At 43.6% G+C, this 22,147-nt stretch overlaps 1 protein-coding gene across 1 annotated transcript in view; it reads left to right on the top strand.

Annotated features, from left to right (window-relative positions):
- ZW10 (zw10 kinetochore protein) overlaps window positions 1-22,147 on the top strand; it is a 563,481-nt gene that overhangs the window by 52,001 nt on the left and 489,333 nt on the right. The window lies entirely within an intron of this gene.

Here is a 22,147-nt window from a genome sequence, read left to right as displayed (position 1 = left end):
AGGTGGATCAGTGGACTGAGAGTCAGTATGGGCAGTCCCAGAAAGTCCTCTAAAAATTTCCCATGCCTTATTTTAATAAGCCAAAAAATAGTTATAATTTCTGTCATTTGAATTTCAAATCCAACAGAAAGATCTACCTGATGCTTCTATTTTAAAATGCAATTCTTTCTTCTCTTTTCTCTTCAACTCCTTTGCAGAACCAAACATCGTGTTTCATCTCCAAGCTCTGAGATTAAAAAAAGCCAAAACAATTAGTGGGGAGCTGATGAAGGTGACAGGGTCATAATTAGTGCTGTTCCTCTACAGCATGTGTTTGTCATGCTAACAGAATAAGTCGCTCAGAGGGTTAGAGTCATGAGCTGCAGGAGCACACATGCCTTTTGCAGTTCTAACGCTGCTGGGTTTGTTCTGCAGGGAGTAGAAGCACACATAAAATATTTTAAAGGTGGGGTATCTTGTTATATCAGTAAGCAAACATGAACAGTTTGGCTACGGTCGGTGGCTCTGTTGTGCCTGACACTGTATAGCCTCACAATCACCTCTGTTTGACATTTTGAGGGTGGTCCATGCTAGGACAGGAGCAGTCCTGGTGCTAATTCAATTTCGACTATGATATTTCAAAAGAAAATGGGTTTGTATTATAGCATCAGAGACACTGTTGTACACAGCAGCATCTGGCACCTGCATGATGAGCACAGAGGGCAAGAGATGCTGGGGACAAATCCTTCAGTAGCCCTTGCCTTGCACCCCAAAATAACCTCTTTGGTGTGCAAAGTTAGACAGATGTGACCAGATACTAGAGACCTGGGTTAGAGCACACAAAACAGCTTCAAGCTCTGTGCACAGTTGTCGCATCATTTATGCTCCAGGTGCAATACATACATTGATTTCTACTGCAGGACAGCAGAGCAGACTCCTGTCCTTTCCCCAACACTGTGCTGTGCTCAGGATTACCCACAGCCTTGGTCAGACTGGAGGCTGCTCCCCATCGCTCCCGGGTTGCAGTCCTGAAGCTTCCTGCAGCAGTGTTTTCTGTCCAGAAGGATCCTGCCTATCAAGTGGAGAAGAAAGAAACTTGCCCGAAAATGCAACTGCTGAAACTGCTCAGCTGTTTTTTGAGTGTTTACCAAAGGACCAGAAAACAGGTCTTGGGAGAGCCAGTAGTGGAAATCTGTCTAATTAGATACTTAGCGAGCTTTTTGAGTACTCTTTGTAAATACCTCCTTTTCACTCTCCCCACTCAAGCCCTGCTCAAGTACGGTTCAGCTACTGGGTGCTAGCAGTATTTTGCAAGGACTTGATTAAGCTTCTTAAAACTATTCTGTCTTCCTGTATTCACAGCTGAAAATGAGTACCTATTACCCAGGGAAAACTTCCCTGTGAGAATCCCTTGCTAATTAGGTCTTGTTAAGTGATTAGTTCCCTTCCCATCCTGATGTAGATTTTTATATTTTTCCCTGGTGGCGGAAAGCCAATGAGAGAAAAAGAGACTATCAGCAACTATTACTTGGCTATATGCAAGCACGTGTCCAGGATAAGTAGAACAAGTGGGAAATACGAACTGCCGAAGCTGTGGAATGAACATTACATGGTATGTCCAGATGAGCACCATTTCTCACTCTGAAAATCGATTAAAAATTTGGATGATTTAGAAGGGATAGCAACCTCTCTGCTTCAAGATACATCAGTCCTCCACCGGCAGGGCAAGGGAAAACTTTCCCTGGTTAAATAATCATGCAATTGCAGAGGGGTTTGCACTTTTGTCTGAAATGACTGGACCTGTAGGAAGACATCAATGTTGATACATTCACATGTACGTTTTTGTGGTGAAATCTGACAACTTTCCTGCTTTATTGCTGTGTCAGCTGACCAGACCAGTGAGCCAAGTGTGAGCCTGCAGCAGCCTGCAGTGCCAAACTCCACGGATAAAAGCAAGAACCACTTACTAAATAGCAGTTCCATGGCTAACTCATTGCTTTCTCTGTGGTTTGGCAGATGTCTGCAGAAAAGTGCCCTGAGCAGTCAGTAATGACTTTAAATCATACAAACTGCATATGCCCTGCTGCAGGATGGCTTCACATTTCAGCAATTATAATCAGAACTAGTTATATTATTGGTTTCACAATCTAATATTTTTTCATTGATGGCCTGCTCATTATGCTGAGCAAGGGTGGACTGCTGCAGGGTTAATAAAAGACCCTAGTTTAGAGTCCTAATCTCAGAGGAAAGTACCCTTCTAATTAAGCTCATTGACACCTGCTACCAATATTCATGTAGCCTCTTATGTGCACTGTTTAATGTTATTGAGATTTCTTTTTATAATATATGGGCACATCTTAATGCAAGGGACACTGGGAAAGTGGAAATAGGGCATCTCATCTCCCAACAAACAATGGTAGCGCTAAAGCAATTTTCATTCATCTATGATACTTACCCAGCTGTTACCATAGCATCTCAGCGCCTCACAGCCTTGTCTGTCATCTGCACAGCATTCATTTACAACAGGAACAAAGGATCATTGTTATTAGTTCATCAATTCAGAGCCAAGGTACAGAGGGACTAAGTGACAGGGCAGAGAACCCAGAAAAAAGACTGTGTCAGAGCAGGGCAGCAAACCTACTTGACCCAAGTCATGGCCCAGTGCAGGCTCATTCTTCCACAGCAGTTCATGAAGGCAGTATTGCTAGCCCCTAATTAAACCAAGAAGCAGCTAAAGCAGTAACAGCTGGGACCACTGTTTCAGAAACAAACTCTGATACCTGGTGCCTGCCTAGGGACTACCTGAACCTGCCTCTAACAGTGCTGAACACTTGCAGCTCACACTCGCCTGCCTGGGGTCACTCAGGGAATAGAGATGGGTCTGGGCTCCTGCAATGCATAGTACTGCTCCACTCGCAGGGCAGCAGGACTGACTGATGCCCCAGGGCAGCTTTACCAGGGAAGCTATGGGAGCGTCAGTCTTTGCTTTCTATGACCTTGCAGGTCCTTTTCCATGAGCTCAAGTAAGGCAGGGCAATATTCACCCTGGTCATTTGCCTTTCTGTTCCTCTTTTCTGCCTTCAAAAGTTACTATTAGTGCCAACAAGGAACACAATATCTGAGTATTTGGGGATGCAGAGGAGAGATTATCTTGTACTGACCTTATGCTAAAGAAAAGCTGGAATCAGATGATTCTGTAGTTGAGATGCAGGGCACATACAGACTCTAGGTGGTGAGTCACAGATGGAAGGATACTGCTTGTGCATACCATGTCATAGTATTTCAGATCTGCTTAAATCCTGGCCAGGCACAGGCATTCTGTGAGGTAACAGCCTACTGGCTTTTCTGGTAACGTACTCTTCAGTTGCCCTGTTTGCCAGAGTTTGTTTATTTGTTCTCTTTACTTGCCTTCCCACAGAATAACCAGTCTCCCAGGTTGGGTATGCTTTTTGGAACTTGTATTGCAATCAGTATAGGCTAATCTGCTCACCCATCCAAGGATCAATAGCACTTTCCAACAGCCACAGGCCAGGTGCAAGATGAGAGGACAGAGAAGCAGAGCAGAGACAGAAGAAAGCAGGGGAAGGGATTTTGGTTTTATTAAGTAAGTGAACTGGACAGTGTCCTGGTTTCAGCTGGGATAGAGTTAATTTTCTTTCTAGTAACTGGTACAGTGTTGTGTTTTGGGTCCAGTATGAGAATAATGTTGATAACACACCGATGGTTTCAGTTGTTGCTAAGTAGTGTTTATACCAAGTTAAGGATTTTTCAGCTTCTCATGCCCAGCCAGCAAGAAGGCTGGAGGGGCACAAGAAGTCGGGAGGGGACGCAGCTAGGACAGCTGACCCAAACTGGCCAAAGGGATATTCCATACCATGTGACATCATGCTCAGTATATAAACTGGGGGGACTTGTCCTGGGGGCAGATCACTGCTCGGGAACTAACTGGGCATCAGTCGGCGAGTGGCGAGCAATTGCGCTGTGCATCACTTGTTTTGTACATTCCAATCCTTTTATTATTAGTGTAATTTTATTATTATTATCATTATAAGTGTCTTCCTTTCTGTTCTATTAAACTGTTCTTATCTCAACCCACGAGTTTTACTTGGTTTTTTCCCAGATTCTCTCCCCCCTCCCACTGGGTTGGGGGGAGCAAGTGAGCAGCTGCATGGCACTTAGTTACCGGCTGAGGTTGAACCACAACAGACAGGCAGTCCAAGAGGTTACAGACAGGGAGAAATGCTTGGAGATATCCCAGGTGCTGCAAAGTTACCTGACAGAATCTCCTGCTTACCTTACACCCCAGCAGCCAGACAAGAACTCTGCCTGTGACAATGAACTGTACTGGTCATGAGCAAACCGAGCACCAGGGAAGTATTAATAGAGGAACAGGAATAAAATAAAGGTAGCAGCTTCCCTTGTGGATAGAAGATGAGTTCCTTAAGAAAACAGATGTTTTCTGCACTATTTATAGACTGTTGCACACCAGCAGTACCAAGGCTGTCACCTGAAACTGAAGCCTCATTTTACAGGGTACTGTACAGACACATAATAGAAAACATCCCCATTTCTTGAAGAGTCTGCAGTCTAAAGCAGCAAACCTCCTACCGCCTAAGCATTGATTCACCTCCAGTGAGATTATTCCTGTAGGATCCGGCCTGTAGTGAAGGGCAGAAACATTATTGTCATTGTCTTATTTTAACATTGGGAACTCAAAGTCTGAAGAGACACCATTTTTCCCAAGACCACATGTGAAGTTAGCAGCAGAACCGAGAACTGACTTTCAAATCAGCTCAGATCTCCTGTTCTCTAACCAGAAGCACCGACTTCTTGATAGTGAATGGTATGAAATCACCTACCAAAGAGCTCTTTAGCATGAGTATCTCTATCACCTAATGTAGCTGTAAGCTGGCCAGTCTCTTCTGTAAACAGTTGAGTGAGGGGAGATTTCTCAGGGATTAGCAGAAGATGACTTCTTGTGGTATCCAGCAGTACACCTAGGAACGTCACGCAGCAGGCAAATATCCTGAACCTTCACTAACAGCCCGAGAGCTTCAATTTGATGATGGCCCAAACCCATGCAGTCCAAGGGAAGAGCAGTTCTTCCAGACATCCCTTCCACCATTCCCCGTTGATAACAACAATGCTAACACCATAGAGAAATAAAGTTGTCTGCAAGGAAAAATTGTCAAGCCTGGAAAGACATGTCCAAAGTAGCAAGGAATAGCAATCTCTCACACAGAACTTGTGGAGGCTTGCCTAAAATTTTCAGCCAGGTTAGTATTTGTCCAGTCAGTGCTGACTGCTCACACAGCTTTGCAGGCAGCTCCTAATGACAGTTTTCTTGTTTGTTGGTTCAATAAAAAGCAGCTTGTTATCATATTTATCTGCTGATTTAATCTAAATTACATGCAAGATGCACACTACAGAATATCTCTGTGCAATTAGCAGTTAAATCCTTCTCTTTTTTTAATAACATAAGTATTCTGATTGCAGCAGTGATACACTCTGCAGACTTGATGGATAAGCCTGAAATGAATGCAAAATAAAACGAAAAAAATGTGCAGATAATCTCCAAGCACCAATTTGCCTATTAAATCTGATTTACTAACTCACGAAAAACCCTTTGCTAGTAATGGAGGGGGGAAGAATTAGTAAATGGAGATGGTTGGGATGTTCTTGAGAAGATTTTTTTTTCTAAATATGCTTGTTTTTAGAGTTCAACTGTGAGTTTCAACAAAACTTAAGAGAATAAAAGAAAAGCCTGGTCTCTGGGATCTTGGCCTCAAACGCAGGAGACCCAAAGTCAACTCCTGCCTCTTGGGCAAAATCCTGCAAGCTCCAACCTAACTAATCTGGCATGCAGCATTGACCTTTACTGGCTTTTATTTAACAGGAATGAGAGTCTCCTAAGGGATGGAAGCTTGGGCTTATCACAGAAGGTGAGCTCTTTGTAAACAGAGGCAAGTGAGTCTCTTACTGAACTTTGCAGAGATTCCCAGTGGAGAGACAAATGCGCATGTTAGGGATGAGCATCCAAGCCCTGTAACCCCTTCATGCATGCCCTGAAAACAAGCAAAGGCTGCAGCTTCAATCCTAGCACGCCTTGCAAATGCAAAGACTGATTATTGTGAGGAGAAAACTTCCTCAGCAGCCCTCCCCAGGAACAGTCAAACTCAGCACCTTGTCATGTTACCTGACACTCTGGGAACGATTCCAAGGAAAAGCTTCCAATGGCCCTGACACTTTGAGGTTTGTATAAAGGATCCATTGGCACCCAGCAACCTATCACTCATTCTTCAAAGGATGAACGGAGATGCAAGGGTGAAAAGCTCTGTAGACTCTAGGAAAAGACCCAGACTGTCATTAAGCTTAACTGCTAGGTCTTTGATTTGCTATTATTAAAGCAAAAGATTAACTTTCAGGTCCCCTAAGGTCTTAAAGAAAAGATCTTAGCTCTGTGTTGCAGATCCTACTTCTAGAATTGTTCTTCCTCAGTATCAGGTTTGGTTTGAGAAGGGAGCTACTTAGGCCTGGCTAAAATTTATAACAGGAGCTAGAGTGCTAAAACCAAGGGCTACTGTATTGCATGCCCAACCTACCATTATTGCTTTCAGAGTCCATATAGCACATAGGAGTTCTCTGATATGGTACACTGGTGTCAGACACAATTGCATCTCTCTGCAGAATGACATTTTTGACACAGCGAATAGTTCTTCCTGGATCTGGACATGTGTTGACTTCGCCTGGGAAGCTACTAGGTATCTGACACCCACAGGTTTAAGCTACTGTGGCAATTAAAGCTGCATGATCAGCTAAATAATTTCAACCATATCCCAAATGAAGAACTTCACACAGAAAATCTACTATAGGACATATATTTTTACCTTGTTGAAACAAGCACTGTTTTTATGACAGGAGGGCTTAGAAGACATCCTGGTGGTTAATCGGGGCTGCATCCTGCAGGGAGAATGGAGAGCTGTGATTGCCCTGCTCTGAGGTTTCCCATAGGCCCACCAGCAAACTTTGCTCTCTGCAGTGCTGCCTTAAATGGAAAGGCAGCATTGGGAAGGTTAAGAGAAACCTTTTAGTTCAGTGTCCAAAGAGGCTGACTGGTAAAACCACGACCCCATTCCTTTTGTTTTCACAAAGCTACAAAAGGAAGAGCCAAGTAAGAGAACATTTAGAACAAGAGGTCTCTGGAAGCCAGGTGCTATGTGGAGTAGCGTCATAAGCAGAGCCAAAATACAGCCTAAGCCGTATTTAAGATGGGGTTTTTCTTCCGCTAACAAAGGTCCTTCAAATTTAGATACACACACAATAAGTAGCTTTTATGTCCTCAATAATGGAAGAGGCTAGGTGGAAAGAAGGCACAGGTTTTGTATCCTCTGCTTTGAATTTGCCTCAGAGCATCTCCAGATCCTGAGCACAGTTATTTTGCATTTTACAGGCTACATTAGCACAACAAAATGCTCCATGCACGAGAGCGATCCAAATTGTAAGGCAAAGGCAGCAACAATAAGACCATGAACTTGGCACTTAATTTTCTGTGTGTGACAATTGGAAGGCATAATTTCTGTGACAGTTTTTCCCCCTAATTAGAAGCATAATTAAAAACTAGACTTGAAAAAAGGTTTTTTCCTATTTTCCCAATTAAGGGAGCAAAATCCTTTGAAGATCAGTTTAAGAGCAAGATTGCATGAGAAGAACTATACTGGTAAGTCCTTTGGAAACAGATCTAGCTGAATTAATGTCATCTTGAACAATCCAAGTAAACTCCTCTTTCAAGGCTAAGTTATATGTAGCTATCTTCCAATCTCTTGAGAAATCATTCTAGGACTTGTCTCAGATGCTCATAATTCCACCTCTTCAAAAGGAATCCAGTAAGGCACTGCAATTAAGACAGAGCAGGAAGCAATGCATTTAGTGATATATGAAAGGTGTAAGGTACTGTGTCATGTTCAAACAATGAGTTTGTCTAACCAAGAGTGCAGATGAGCCATCTTTGACAATGCTACTTAATTAGGATGTAAATAGGGACAGTGAGAATTACTTCTGGTGCTGTAAGAACTAATTAATTCTCATATCACCCTTGGAAATGTATCAAATATTACTTTGCCCACTCCTCCAATTTGGGCAGCGAAACATTGGATAGACGTTAACTTTATTTTTTTCAAGGCCTACCATTGCTTTTCTTCCTTTTGTTTTTTTCCCCTCTCTCCCCAGCTTCCACAGAAAATGTGATCTGGCTGCCCACGAGTCCATCCAAAAAATGGAGTTTTAGTTCGCTGTAGCAATCTCTGACCCCTTCAGCCAACTTCAAACAAGCTTGACAGATGGAAAGGGTTCTCAAAGAGAGTGTATTTCTATACATTTTATGAAAGTGTGAAGCTGAGTAAAGAAGAGTGCCCCAAATTAGCATCCCGGTAGAAAAAAAAGGTACTTCATGAATTCAGTGGTATTGCTGGACATCAGTGCACCCCTGGGGAGAGGTCAGCGCAAAACTCTCTGTCACAGAGGAATCCTCTCTCAGAGCACAAACCTTCTCAGGCAGTCAAGAACCCAACCATGACGCACAAACATGTAGGAAACAAGACAATTTCTGCTGCTTATTGCTCATCTTGTCTTGTAGTAATCAGGACACTGAACCTGGCAGGTCAGGCTGGTGTCAGTGGTAAATACAGGGGGATCCTGGGAAGAAATACACACAGGGAATCAAAAAAAAAATATCTGCAGTGCAGATAAGAATATATAGTCTGGGAATCTGAGTTTTCATTTGTAACTTTCCTTATCTCCATCCTTCATAAAATCATACAGATGAAATTTCCCTGAATGAGTTTAACAAGAATTACAGCTCAGATGGTGACACCTAGGAAGTTTTGATGATTGCTGCTTCGTATGCAATGGTCTTACCAACAAGCATTTGAATCAAGAAAGGAAGACTCAGAGACTTCAGGCAAATAAGAAACCTGAATGCTCACACTTTCATGGGAACAACCCGATTTATGTGATGACAGGCAGAGAGATTCAGAACACTCAGCTAATTACAAGGTGGTGGTAATTATTGGTATAAAACCAATGTTAAAGGCAGATGAAAAGTGTTGGTGTCATTTTTTAGGTACAGAGTTACAAGGCTCAGAAATGTCAAGTCAAAATTTCACTTTGAAATACAATTCCAAGCCTTTTATATGTATGGTTTTTAATCTAATGACAAGCTGGAATCCTGCACTTGGGAAAATAGCTTTCTTTTAAATTGTAGCAGGCTTTTTGTATCTTGTTTCTTCTCCGCAAGAGTACAATCAGACTACCACTCTAACACGAGCCCTCTGTTTTAAGGGACATTTTCTGAATTCTTTCATATAAAAGAAGAAACCTTATATTTAAAAAAAAAACTAAACAAAACCAAACCACCACAGTCTGTGGTCACCATCACTTCTGTCTAAAAATGGGACACCAAAAGACACAAGATAAACAACAGGTCAGTCAAACAGTAAGGAATGCTGCCAAACTTCTGGGCCAAAGGTTAATTTATCAAGAAGTTCAGGCAATATCAGGTTTCTCTGGAAAAAGTGCAGAGCTAATGTGAGGGCTAAAGCGAACAGAAGAGACTTCTAGAAAGCATATGCAGTGCAGAGAAAACTGGAACATGGAGGAAGTTTTAATTTTGAGTGTTGTATTTCTCTTGCCCAGTACATCATCATGTGGCTGTAGGCTGTATTTGCCAGTACTCACTATTTCAGACATGATCACTCTGAATCAGTAACAGTTCAATCCAGAGGACATTTCTGCATCTGAGGGAACAGTGTTCTGGAACAGTAGATACCATGTTATTTCATCATTCCTAAATGACTCCAGGGACAGTACTCCATTCTGCATTTTACTGTAGCTTTCTGAGAACCCTTTCAAGCTGTTGCTCTGTGCCTGCAATAGAGAAAGCTGCATTCTCACTGGGGACTTGTGAAACTTGAGGGATGCAATTTTGCTTTGATGTAATCCCCTACATCTTTTCCCCATTGCCAACTTCTGAAATAAAAGGAATAGTTTTATTTCCTGCAATTTATGAGTCATCTTTCCAGTTTATTTACTTCAAGAAAGATGCAAATGCCCTTTTCAAAGGGCAACATGTAGTTCATTAAGATATATGCTCAGCTAAGCTTTGTACAAACCACAAACTGCACTGTGTTTTCTGCACCACCGTCAATTTCTTCTGCTGCCTTGTAAGTGAGCCAGTGCACAGAATTGAGTCCTTCTACAGAGGAAATGTGGTGTACAAGTTTTTGCTCTCTTTACAAATCTCTGTTTGGTGATCAAAAGGAGTGCTGTGTACCAAAAGCAATGGAACACCAAGGAAAACATGTTGCAAGCAGTACTTCTGAAATTGGTGCTCTACTGTGTGCTCCCCTCAGGCAGGAAAGAATCCCTAGGTGGCAGGGATCATGCGTAGCAGACAACATCATGAGGCAGATACCTGAAGCCATGTTGAAAAGGCAGAAAGCAGCCCATCTAAAAGAAGCAAATATCAATATTCAGAGGTTCGTGGCTGTGACGTAGTGATGAACAGGGTGATCTATTTTTTCTGTTATTCTGACTTTTCAAAGCTTTGCAGACAAGAGCTTTTCCGGTACTTTCTCCCTTTTCACTTCTAGGCAAACTCCACAGCTATGAAAATTATTATTGTAACTTTGAAGCCAGTGGTCCCAGCCCTGTATTTGCAAGTCCCAACCCTGAGCACAAACACCTTTGGAGTGCTCTTTTAGGTGGGCTCTATCAACCTGCACTAAGAGAGTAGTTATCTGTCCACTTTTTTCTTCCTAACACACATACAGCCCCAGCAGCCCAATTTCAAATAAAACTGACAAACTCCTAACTACATGGAAGATAGCATGCTCATTGATGGACTTCAGAAAATGAACAGAGTAGTAGAAGTGCAGACAACCCAGCTGCCAGCTCTTGCTGGAATGTACCTGGTAGCATGAATGCATCTGCACTACTATAAATCACAAAATAAAATCACAGAAATTCAGGCATAAGATGTTCCACTACTCACAGGGCTAAATATTATAAAAAGAATTTTCCAATGGATAGGAAACACAACAGGTAACCTTATCCAAGAATCTCAGATGCCAGTCTGCATGAACTGGAAACAGAACTGCTTTCAAGAAAAGATACAGATTAAATACATATCACAAGAAATTATATTTCTCTGATACTATAATGTGAGGGAAAATGTTTCCTTTCTCTCACCCAGCATAATAAAAATGGTAATAAAACACATCTATGATCCTAGACAATTAGCAGAGGGGTTTCAGAAACAATGTCCACTGCTACCAGGGACAAAAAAAAATGCCGCAATGCACCAGAAGTGCAGAGACTGAGACAGCCAGTGAGGGCTGGGGCCTTGACTGCATTCAAAAACCCAGCTTCAGTTCGCTCTGGACACCACTTCCATTGCACAACACATGCAACCGCAACTCTGTCCCTAACAGGTCATGTCTGCCCCTACTCACCCTGAACTAGCACCCTGACAGCTACAACTCAATCCAAACACAAACTACATAAATTACTCCTACAGCAATGCTCTGCTGTCCCTGTGGTAACCCCACTAGGCAGCTAAACATCACACAGCTGCTCACTCACTCACTCCCCCCCGGTGGGAGAGAATCAGAAGGGTAAAAGTGAGAAAACTCATGGGTTGAGATACAGTTTAATAGTTAAAGCAAAAGCTGCACATGTAAGCAAAGCAAAACAAGGAATTCGTTCACCACTTCCCATCGGCAGGCAGGTGTTCAGCCATCTCCAGAAAAGCAGTGCAACGGTAACAGGGGAAAACAAACACCATCACTCTGAAGATCCCCCCTTCCTCCTCCTCCTTCCCCCAGCATTTATTGCTGAGCATGATGTCATATGATATGGAATATCCTTTTGGGCAGTTGGGGTCAGCTGCCCCAGCTGCGTCCCCTTCCAACTTCCCTCTCACGCCCAGCCTACTTGCTGGCAGGGTAGTCTGAGAGCTTTGATCTCTTAGGAACTGCTAAAACATCCCCATGTTACCAACACTGTTTTCAGCACAAATCCAAAACCTAGCCCTATACAAGCTATGAAACTCTACCCTAGCCAAAATGAGTACAGCAACCACCAAACCCCTCTTTGGAAACTGCCATTTCATCCCTGAGGATTCCCCTTGCAAACGCCTGGGATGAACACACACTAGCCTTGCAACTGCAAAGACTCTAAGGGCTAATGCACAGTTAAAATAGGATGCAGAGCAAGTTAAAGCAGAGCTGTGCATACGAGTAGGTAGAAGTGAAACAGAGTTGGACAAAATAGTTTACTGAGTAAACATAATACTAAGCAAATGGGAAAAGGCCAGTGGCAAAAACTGCTTTAGGAAAAGATGCTCCTCCAGAACATGTCCTTCCAGAGACTGAGGTCCGCAACACCACGTCTTCAGGAGCCCAGGGAGCGACCTCGACCCCAACTGCGGGGAGGTCGCCCCAGCCAAAAGCAGCGCCAAAGGCGGGACTGTGCCCTCCGGCACAGCGCTTCCTCAACCTGCACCCTCTAAAGGGCAAGGGAGGGCTCGCTCCTGGTACCTGGCTAGGGCAGCCTCCCCAGCCCTGCTTACAGGGAGGGCGGGCTGCTCCTGGGGACAGAGGGCTCCACGGCTCGTGACGCACGCCCCGAGTACAGGGCTGTCACACTGGCAGGTCACCAGCAGGACAGGCAGCCAGGCAGGCAGAGACCCAGGCCCGGACTACAGGCAGGTCGCGCTGCCCGCGCTACGACGAGGCAGCTTCGCTCCGTCCTTAGAAAGAAGGGGCAAGCCCGGACTCTCCCTCCACTCGCAGGCTCAGAGGGGACCCCCCGCTGCAGCACAGAGCTCTTCTTTCCCTCCTGGGAAGTTTAAACTAAGCTAAGCTAAACTAAACTAAGCTAAAGTAGGCTGCAGTGATTTTAACAGGGGCCTAAAGGACAAGCTCACTTGCTCACTCACACCGACAGAGACAAGGACACACAAAGAGAACTTCCCAGAAGAAAGAGAGAGCTCTGTGCAGTCAAGCTCTGGGGAGCCATCCCTACCCCCCGAGCAGGAGAAGAGAGCCTCAGACCTGCCCCCTGGGCTGCATGGAGGCCAGAGGAGCCTCAACATGCCAAGGGGCTTCACAGGTGACCAAAGGGCAAATGCCGTGACATGCCCCAACTCCAGGGGGGTCACTCTGGCCACGCTGCCAGCAGGCAGAAAGCCGCCGGGGCCAGAGGAGGGAGGCACGGGGAAAAAGCCCTCCCCTTCTTACAGGGCGGGCTTGGGGTCCAGAGAGCTCCATTTCCCCGTCGGGTGCGGAGACAGTGGCTCTCGCCCTCCTTACAGGGTTGCCACTTTCTCTGGTGTCGTGGTTTAACCCCAGCCAGCAACTAAGCACCACGCAGCCGCTCACTCACTGCCCCCATCCAGTGGGATGGGGGAGAAAATTGGGAAAAGAAGTAAAACTCGTGGGTTGAGATAAGAACGGTTTAATAGAACAGAAAAGAAGAAACTAATAATGATAATGATAACACTAATAAAATGACAACAGTAGTAATAAAAGGATTGGAATGTACAAATGATGCACAGGGCAATTGCTCACCACCCGCTGACCGACACCCAGCTAGTCCCTGAGTGGCGATTCCCTGCCCCCACTTCCCAGTTCCTGTACTAGATGGAACATCCCATGGTATGGAATACACCATTGGCCAGTTTGGGTCAGGTGCCCTGGCTGTGTCCTGTGCCAACTTCTTGTGCCCCTCCAGCTTTCTCGCTGGCTGGTCATGAGAAGCTGAAAAATCCTTGACTTTAGTCTAAACACTACTTAGCAACAACTGAAAACATCAGTGTTAACAACATTCTTCGCATACTGAACTCAAAACATAGCACTGTACCAGCTACTAGGAAGACAGTTAACTTTATCCCAGCTGAAACCAGGATATCTGGGCAGCCAAAGGAGCAAGGCGGCAAAAGGTCAACAGCAATGAAAGCAAAGACCGAGCCCTGGTTACAGGGAGGTCACCCAGCGCAAAGGCAGGCAGCCAGCCAGCCAGGGCACCCCAAAGGTGCCCATGGTGCTCCTATGTGACCACGCCCTGGTGACAACAGGGAGGCCCCTTTGCCCAGAGGGCCTTTCTCTTTCCCCCTCTTCAGCCTGATGCCACTCCTCTTCTCGCTCACGCTTGCTTGCCTCGCTGCTCCACACCACACCTCTTCTTTCTTCTCCAAAAGAAAGAAGCTGCTGCCAAGGAAGGAGGACACAGTTAGGCCTGAGTCATCAAACCCAAAACCTACTCCCAGGGAGAGAATGAGTATTGGAGTAGTAATCTGGTGTAGAGCTAGACAGTATTAAGACATTATGCCTGCCTATCTTTTTCTTTCCTCTTCAGATTTGTCACCTCATTTCCTTCTTCCAGCACCATCCCCTTTCTTCCCATCTGAGCTCCATACCCCACCTACTCATTTATACAGGAGGCTTTCTCCCACAACCCCGCCTTGAGTTAAAAATTCCTTTGCACCTCACCCCTCAGGTGGGAAGAGCCTTAATCCGCCCCAGTAACTTCTAATGTCTCTGCCTCTACAAGGAAAATCCCTTTTGAACCCAGAAATATCATTACAGAAAAAAGGGCAAAAAGACCCCACGTTAGGTAGTCTTACAGACCCTCACCTAGCCTGTTCTTAAAATGCAATGGAAAGATCTTTATCTTTCAGCAATTTATTCCCAAAGTTTAACCTGCACTTTTTGAACATTTGATAGCGCCCACAGAAGTGTTTGAACAGCTGAATCAAGGAAAAAACATACAGCTGAGGTTTGGTCAGCAGCTGTGTATATTTCAGTTGAGTGGGGTTTTTTTAGTCTAAAAGAAACATACTAAAATGCACTTCATTTTACAAAAAATATTATGAAAATGAGGGGAGGGGGTTAACTCTGTGTTTATTGTGAGAAATGCAAATAATTTGAAAAGTTTTACAGGAGCAATTAGCTGAAAAATGGTACGTTTCAGTAAGAAATAACATTGTAAGTGGAAACAGGCCCAGATCAAAGCACTTGAGTCGTGCAGCCCCACAAATTTTGTCTTATTGCAGCAACCTAATATGTTCTGACATCATTAATTTTCTTTTCCTGCAACTGATCATAATGTGTGGCTGGTGCTGGGGAAGGCGAGGGCCTAAGAGCTTTTTAGAATGTAAGGAAGGATTTTCGTAGCTGGTGGTGTTTAGAACAGATACACCAAGACCCCTTCTAAACTGAACACCTACCGTGTGGTTTCTGGGACTGCAGAGAGTTAGAGAAACTCACCCGTCATAAAAAATATCCACATACGTGTTCTGCCCATGATTTTAATTCTTTCTGCATTTTGTTCTAGCAGCTTTTGACAAAGGTATCGTTCTAATTTTCCTTCTCAACTCGTGGGTATGCAGAGTCCACAGTGGTCACATCCTCAAAGAGCAGGAGATTTCCAGCTTTGCCTCACCTTCACAAATCCTGCCTCTTACAGCACATATTCAGCCACAGAGGTGGGTCAGGGCTGCCTCTGAATGGGACTTTAGCAAGCTGACAGTAATGCAGGAAGAACTCTCTATATTAATGTAAATTACACTTAGTTAGTAGGAGACAGTAAACTTTTGCTATAGGCAAATAGATACCGAGATTGGATGCAACACAAGCTATAAAAGCTAAGGGATCCTACCACACATGGCAGGGCCATCTGCTGATAGCATGCCCTGCTCTAAAGACTTTGATACCTTGATTATGTAAATAGGGGAGATTATTCCATCCTCAAGACTGCGGCAAGATAGTTACCAAACAATAAATCACCACAACTTAAGCAACTGCAAATGAATTTTGAGCTTTATCTCCATAATTGCAATTGTATTGCAGTTATTAACTGAGCAGGATGGAGGACATCAGGCCACAGAGATACTTCCCTGCTGGCTGTCATTTAAATTAGAATTCTTTGGCATTACTTAGCCTGCTAAGAGGCTGCAAAGAAAGGGGTTTAGTTTTCAGTAATTTGACTCGGCTTCTCTAGAAGTATGATTTCCACTTGCCTGGTATTCTGTCTTCTGGCTAATTCAGACGCTCAAAAGGCCTGATGCAAAGCATATGGACGCAAACAGCAGCCTTTCTGCTGATATCAGTAAACCCAAGATCAAGTCCTAAGCCCTCCCATTTGTTCACATTACCATAATCAGAGCTGAAAAACTCCTTCAGTCCCTTTTGCCTAAACCCGGCTTGATCGTTACCCTTAACAGACTATAGTTCTCTTAGGTCCTGAGCACAGCTCCACAGGGCACATGAGCCCAGGCTTAACTTGTAATAAATGTCACCTCAGCTTTCTGTGGACCATGCCCTTTTGCAAATGCCCAGGAAGTATCCCTCTTCCTCGAGGTGGCTTTTAAAAGGAGCTCCTTATTACAACCAGGCATATAAGAGAAGGCAGACTCAGATAACATCTTACATTTAAGCAGAGCACAGCCACTACAGGAGCCCAGCAGAGCAGAGAGAAAATCTCAGGGCGTGTTTTATTCTAAAGGTCAAAGCACTGTCATTTTCGGCTACTTCAGATGGTGTTTTCTTTGGAACAGCCACGCTGCAAGTAACAAGGGAGCCAGGCCTGGAGCTCCCTAAAGCTGTGCTGCTACAGGAGTTCTTCATTATATTGTGCCACAGGTGCCTGTAATATTTCAACAAATTAGATGATGTTTCTTCCCAGGTGAATTTATAGTCCAACGTAATCAATTATAGGGATTTAGGACAGTCATATGTTGTGGGTTTAGTTGATAAAGGATGAGATCTATTATAAATATATTTATAATGGAGGAAAATGTCTGATGGTTTGGGAAATTTAGAGGTATTGAAAGAAGCATTTGACATCTATATTAACTCAAAGCCCTAAATGGGCTGGGCTTGTTTACATTGCTTCAGTCTTATTACAGGGTGAATTTTACCAGCTGTCTTGCTGAACAGTTATTTAGCCTTAAACTATAGTTAAAACTGTCATGGTTTTAAGCAAATTATATTGCGTAAAGTAATTATTTCCCTAACTGCAAAGAGGATCCAGGTAGCTTGTGAATCTCATTTCTGAAAAAGAGCTAGCAGAACGCCCTCTATGTAAGATATGAGAAAGCACAGAGTTAAGGGTTTGCAAAAATCTTTGTAAACCAGAAAAGGTCGAGTAAGCTTGATGCGTTAGCTGTGCACATCTGGGTGGGAAGCAAACAGGAAGGGAACGGATTTCTGCTAAACCAGTCTGCTGCTTAAACAGACTGACCACTGATTCCAAAACATTAAGGCAAAGCTTGTTTCCTTTGCAAGGTGTTCCTGTACCAATAAATGTTACTCCTCATGATTAAACAAACTTTATACTTACTGTGCCTGAAGGAAAACTGCTAAGGAGGCGTTCTGGGGAAAGAAATGACAGCAATTAGAGGCTAGCCAGGATAAGGAAGAATATTATTTATGTTTGATCTAGGAGCAATATGCAGAGCTCTCAGAGAACCCTAAAAGTACTCTGATATTCACTGTGTGCAACAGGAAGCTTCCAGTGTGATTTGCTGAATCTTCTGTGGGGTCTGAAAACCTTAAACATATATAGAAGTTTTTATGGGCTTTGTCTCCCAGCCTTTTAGAAACAGATTGCAGCCCCCTGTGGGTATCCATCCCCGGAGTTTTTACTGATATTGAACAACTGCAGCTTTTCTGCCTCATTGTGAATATGCCTTTCCTAGGGTTCTCAACCTCCTCAGCTCCACAGTTCCTGAACTGCACCCCCATCTTCCACTCCCAGCTACGCATTTTGCTTCTTTTCCATACTAAATGATGGGTGTGTGGCACCAAGATGGGCCCATCTGTTCTCCTTCATTCTGCTCTTTTCTAATTCACAGTAAAATGAAGAATTTGAACCCAGAACCCTTCACAGCAGTGCCCATATTACCCTGTACCTGTTACCAGCCAATTCCACCAACACTTTAATGAAAGCAACAGTCACATTATTTAGGGATGCACAAAGCAATAGCAAAATCTATACTTCTTTTTGAGCACAGGCCTGGACCAAACTTTGGCTTGTGTCTAAACTTCTGGGACACGAACTGTAGGTGAACCCGGTGGTACACAGAAGGAGAAGACTTGAGCCTGTGCCTCCCTTTTGGGCTTTCTTGAGCTTGCACTACTCACTGTGCCAGAGCTTTAGTTTGTGATGCTTGCAGTGTCATTACTGCCAGACACAGCTATGGTCAGGTCTGCCTGGCTGACCCTTGACCATGTTTAGCTACTTCTCTGCAGGTGGCATACCGTGGCTAATGTCTGGCAGAGAAGACATGCTAAGCTCCATGCCACATGGATAAAGACCTCTCAACTACTCACGGAAATATGCCTTGTACCATGTATTTACTGGCTGTTCTTTTGTTTGGTTGTTTGGCTGTTTGGTTTGTTGCTGTGTCCTTTATTGGTAACTTCTCCTTGCAAATCACTAACTTGTGATTTTCTTTTGTATAAACAGATTTACCAACTCCTTCATTACCTGGTGCTGGCTCTGGCTCTGTTTTTAATTCGGAAGGAAAAGCTCAGTGCAGACAAGTATTTCTTCAGGACAGTCTCCTTGTGAGTCTGAATTTGGCACTGTGTATAGACTGTCTAGTGGCAATTTAACATTGCCATCAAACATTCATTCTAGTGTCAGAATGGAATTTGCATCGTACTTGTAGGCCTTGTTTAAAGTGTGTACTGCCCAAGACTCCAGCAGTTAATTCACCCATCAGCAAGAGCTGATACACTTGCTATCAGCAGGTCAAAGCACCATTAAAGCACTGCCTCTCTTTACATTGACTGTATTGCAGTCCACTGAGTAGCCACTACACCAGCCCATAATGATGCCAAATTAGATATTTTGAGGGCTACTTAGAAATGGTTTGTTGGGTTTTTTTTTTCACTGGAAGCCAAGACAGGTTATTTAATGCAGATACTTCTGAAATCATGATGTGTCAAAGAAGCACAATGGAGCAAAATTCCGAGTGAGTTCTAGATTGGAAAAAGGGCAGCAGTCAGCTTTGGATTTGGTATATAATTGTGGGATATGACAGGATTGTCTTTGGTCATCTATCAAAGTGTTATCAGTCTCCTCCTCTGCCTCCGGGGAGAAACCTTGCAGATGAAGATTAGTACCAGCAGCTGTACATGTCACAGCCAGCCATGAAAAACCTCGAGAAAACTGAACTCCCCTGGTTCCTAATGCTATTGTGGTGTACTATGACTTGGCTTACACAGCCATTATTTTCTTCAGTGCTGGACCAGCACCTTAGCCTTCCACCATTGTCAGGGGCTGACAAGGTGGCCTGACTTGATCATTATGCAAATGACAGCTCCTGGAGGACAAACTAAGATTGCCCACCTCCCTCTGTGAACAGAGAGAGAGAGGCAGCAGACACTCTCCTGTGCTCAAAGGCAAACAATGCCCGTAGCCAGACACTAGAGGAGGCTGGCATAGGGCTGTGGTGACTTGGAGAGAAGAGAGTTTCTTTAGACTTGTCACTCTGGAGCGTGCCCACTCGTGCTGGAAGGCAGCAGCCGTATGTGAGCCAGAGGCACCCTGCAGCCATGTCAGTGGGGTGGCTGTTGCATCACCGAGCAATCACAATTAATTCAATTATGTGTCTCCACTGGCTGCCGAGCTTTGGAAAAATAACAAGGAGGTGAAAAAAAAGAAAAGGCAGAAAAGAAGCTCTTGCAATCCAGGTGATTTTTTCCAAGCTGATTGCCAACACTCAAGGTTCCCAAGGGCCTTTGTTAGCAGAGAAAAAGCACCAGACATAGAGATGGAAAGAACAGGAAGACTCTTCTCCTTCTCTGTTTTAAAATAACCTAGGTAGCATTCACAATTTGGGACATTTATACATCCGTTCTGCAAGTGTCGCTAACTGAATGGAGGCCACCACAGTTTAACATTCCTCTGCTTCCCTGATGGGAAGCATGTGTGATACAGCTCTGACAGCACCTGACCAACTCCATCGACACCAGAATATTTAGGTAGTGAATTTTCTTAAGGTTAATCAGAATTCATAAACTGCACCCAGACAGGTGCTTCTAAATCACCATAGTCTTGTCCTTACCTGTTGTGAAAAATACTGCATTCAGCAAGACGAGTATCCAGCACAAAAGGCATCAACTGGTGAAGTGCAACAGCAATGCCATGAAATCTTGGCCCCTTGCAGCAGCACATCTTTTGTAGTTATCCACAGGAAGGAAATTAACTGAGTTTTTAGTTTCCAAAAATCCACTCCAAGAATTAAGAAATGTGTGCTCTGCAACCCCAAGGGTGTCAGTATGCATATTTTGACCCTTTATTCATTTACAAATTATTATTGACACTCTGCTTCAAGCCTGTATTTGCTCTCTGGAGAGCTAAACCATTATTTTTTTAACATAGATACAGCAAATTTTATTTTATTTGAATGTGCACTGATAGCATTTCCCCAGTTGGGAATCCCATGGGAACTGAATAGACTACTTTAGAGTATAAAAGCAACTGTAAGAAAGAGTAAATGATTAAAAGAGAAACAACAGGAGTTGTACAGTGCTCTTTTAGATTCAGGGATATTTTAATAAATAAAATGGAGTTAGGAAAGTCTTCAGACTACCCTGTGCATTAAAGTAAATGTGTTAGTTTCATTATTCTCATGCCACAGAAAGGAAATCCATGGCAGAGAGATGAATGGTAATGTGTTCACCATACTTGTGCTTACACTGTTTCAAATTTTGCAGAGGCCTCAGCTTAAGACAGCAGGGTCAACTTTGGCCACCTATGGTTGATTGTGTCAGGCTACTCAATAACGGCATGTAGGGCAGTTTAAGTCATGTTGTCCAGATCAAGTATTTGACAGTAAATTTGTCTGCAAGGAGACAGACTTTGTTCACTGAAACAGGTAGAGAATACAGATTGGGCTGAAGCTTGGTTGAGCATGTGAGGTATTGATTAATATGTAAATTCCAAGCCCATGGTAATGCAGAAACTTTGTCCTAACTTTAGGCTAAGACAGAGAAAAGGCAAAAACTTGCCCAGTGCCCCACAGTAAAATAGTGGCAGAGGCAGGTTAAAGCTCCCTTTTTTCCAATACTCTCTCATATTAGAACTTTCTGGTGCATTGCTTTTGGAAAAAATATTTTGCACTCACTATTGACTCCTTATTCATGGGAGAAACTAGCATTCTCCTAGCCCATCTTTGGAAAAGATCTAAGAAGATGAGAATCCATTTCCTTTCCAGAGAGATCAATATCCATCTTGGCTTCTGAAGAAATTTCATGCAAAAGGCTATTGATTTCTTAAACTTGAGATGAACTGATTCAGTCATTTCCAGTGTTGTGTGACTAGACTGGATCTCGGCTCAGACACACTGAGAATGCAACAGGTTGTAGCAACCACACCACTCTGAGGATCACAGCAATTGGGTGAAATGTGATGTACTACATGGCTGCCTAACCCACACAGGCTCCACGCCAACAGATATCAAAGGCAGCCCACTATGGGTACCTCTTTCTGTCGCCTCTCAGGGATCCAAAGATGGCAGTTCTCTCACCTGGAGGGACACAATTCATTGGAATTTGCAGCAAGAAAAACACAAGCTGTGCCCATCTGTGAACTGCATTTAATGGGCTGTTAATGTGCTCAGTTGACTAAGTAACAAAGTATTAGTATTAGTTTGCATCACAGGAAAAGTCATGTCTTCCAAGTTATGGCTCCTTCATATTCCAATATGTTCTGTTAGATTACAATAAAAAGGAAACATAGGAAGTACTTCAGAAACCATCAGGCCAGACCCTCAGATCACGTCAGGTGAGGTACTTCTGATGGAGCCCATCGTTTTTACACCTTATTACTAGCTCATTCTATTAAAGTGCAGCATATTTGATAGGACATCTCCTGTCAGATTATGACTCTCTGCGGCTGATTAAAACAATATCTACAGCTATGTCAAGAGCTGGAATTTCCTAAGGATAGATTTAATATCACGCAATTAAAGGCAAGCCTGTAACAAGTAGTGGATACTTGCTCTGGCAGGACTAGCTTTCATGCAGCTGTGCAAGGCACAGAGCTAATCATTTCCCAGAAGATAATTCTGACCCTTATAATTCTATGTGCCTCTTCTTCT

This window comes from Accipiter gentilis, chromosome 5, assembly GCF_929443795.1.
Source record: "Accipiter gentilis chromosome 5, bAccGen1.1, whole genome shotgun sequence".
Classification (NCBI taxonomy): domain Eukaryota; kingdom Metazoa; phylum Chordata; class Aves; order Accipitriformes; family Accipitridae; genus Astur; species Astur gentilis.
The sequence above is the reverse complement of the archived record's forward strand: the minus strand, read 5'-3'. Positions and strand labels throughout refer to the sequence as shown.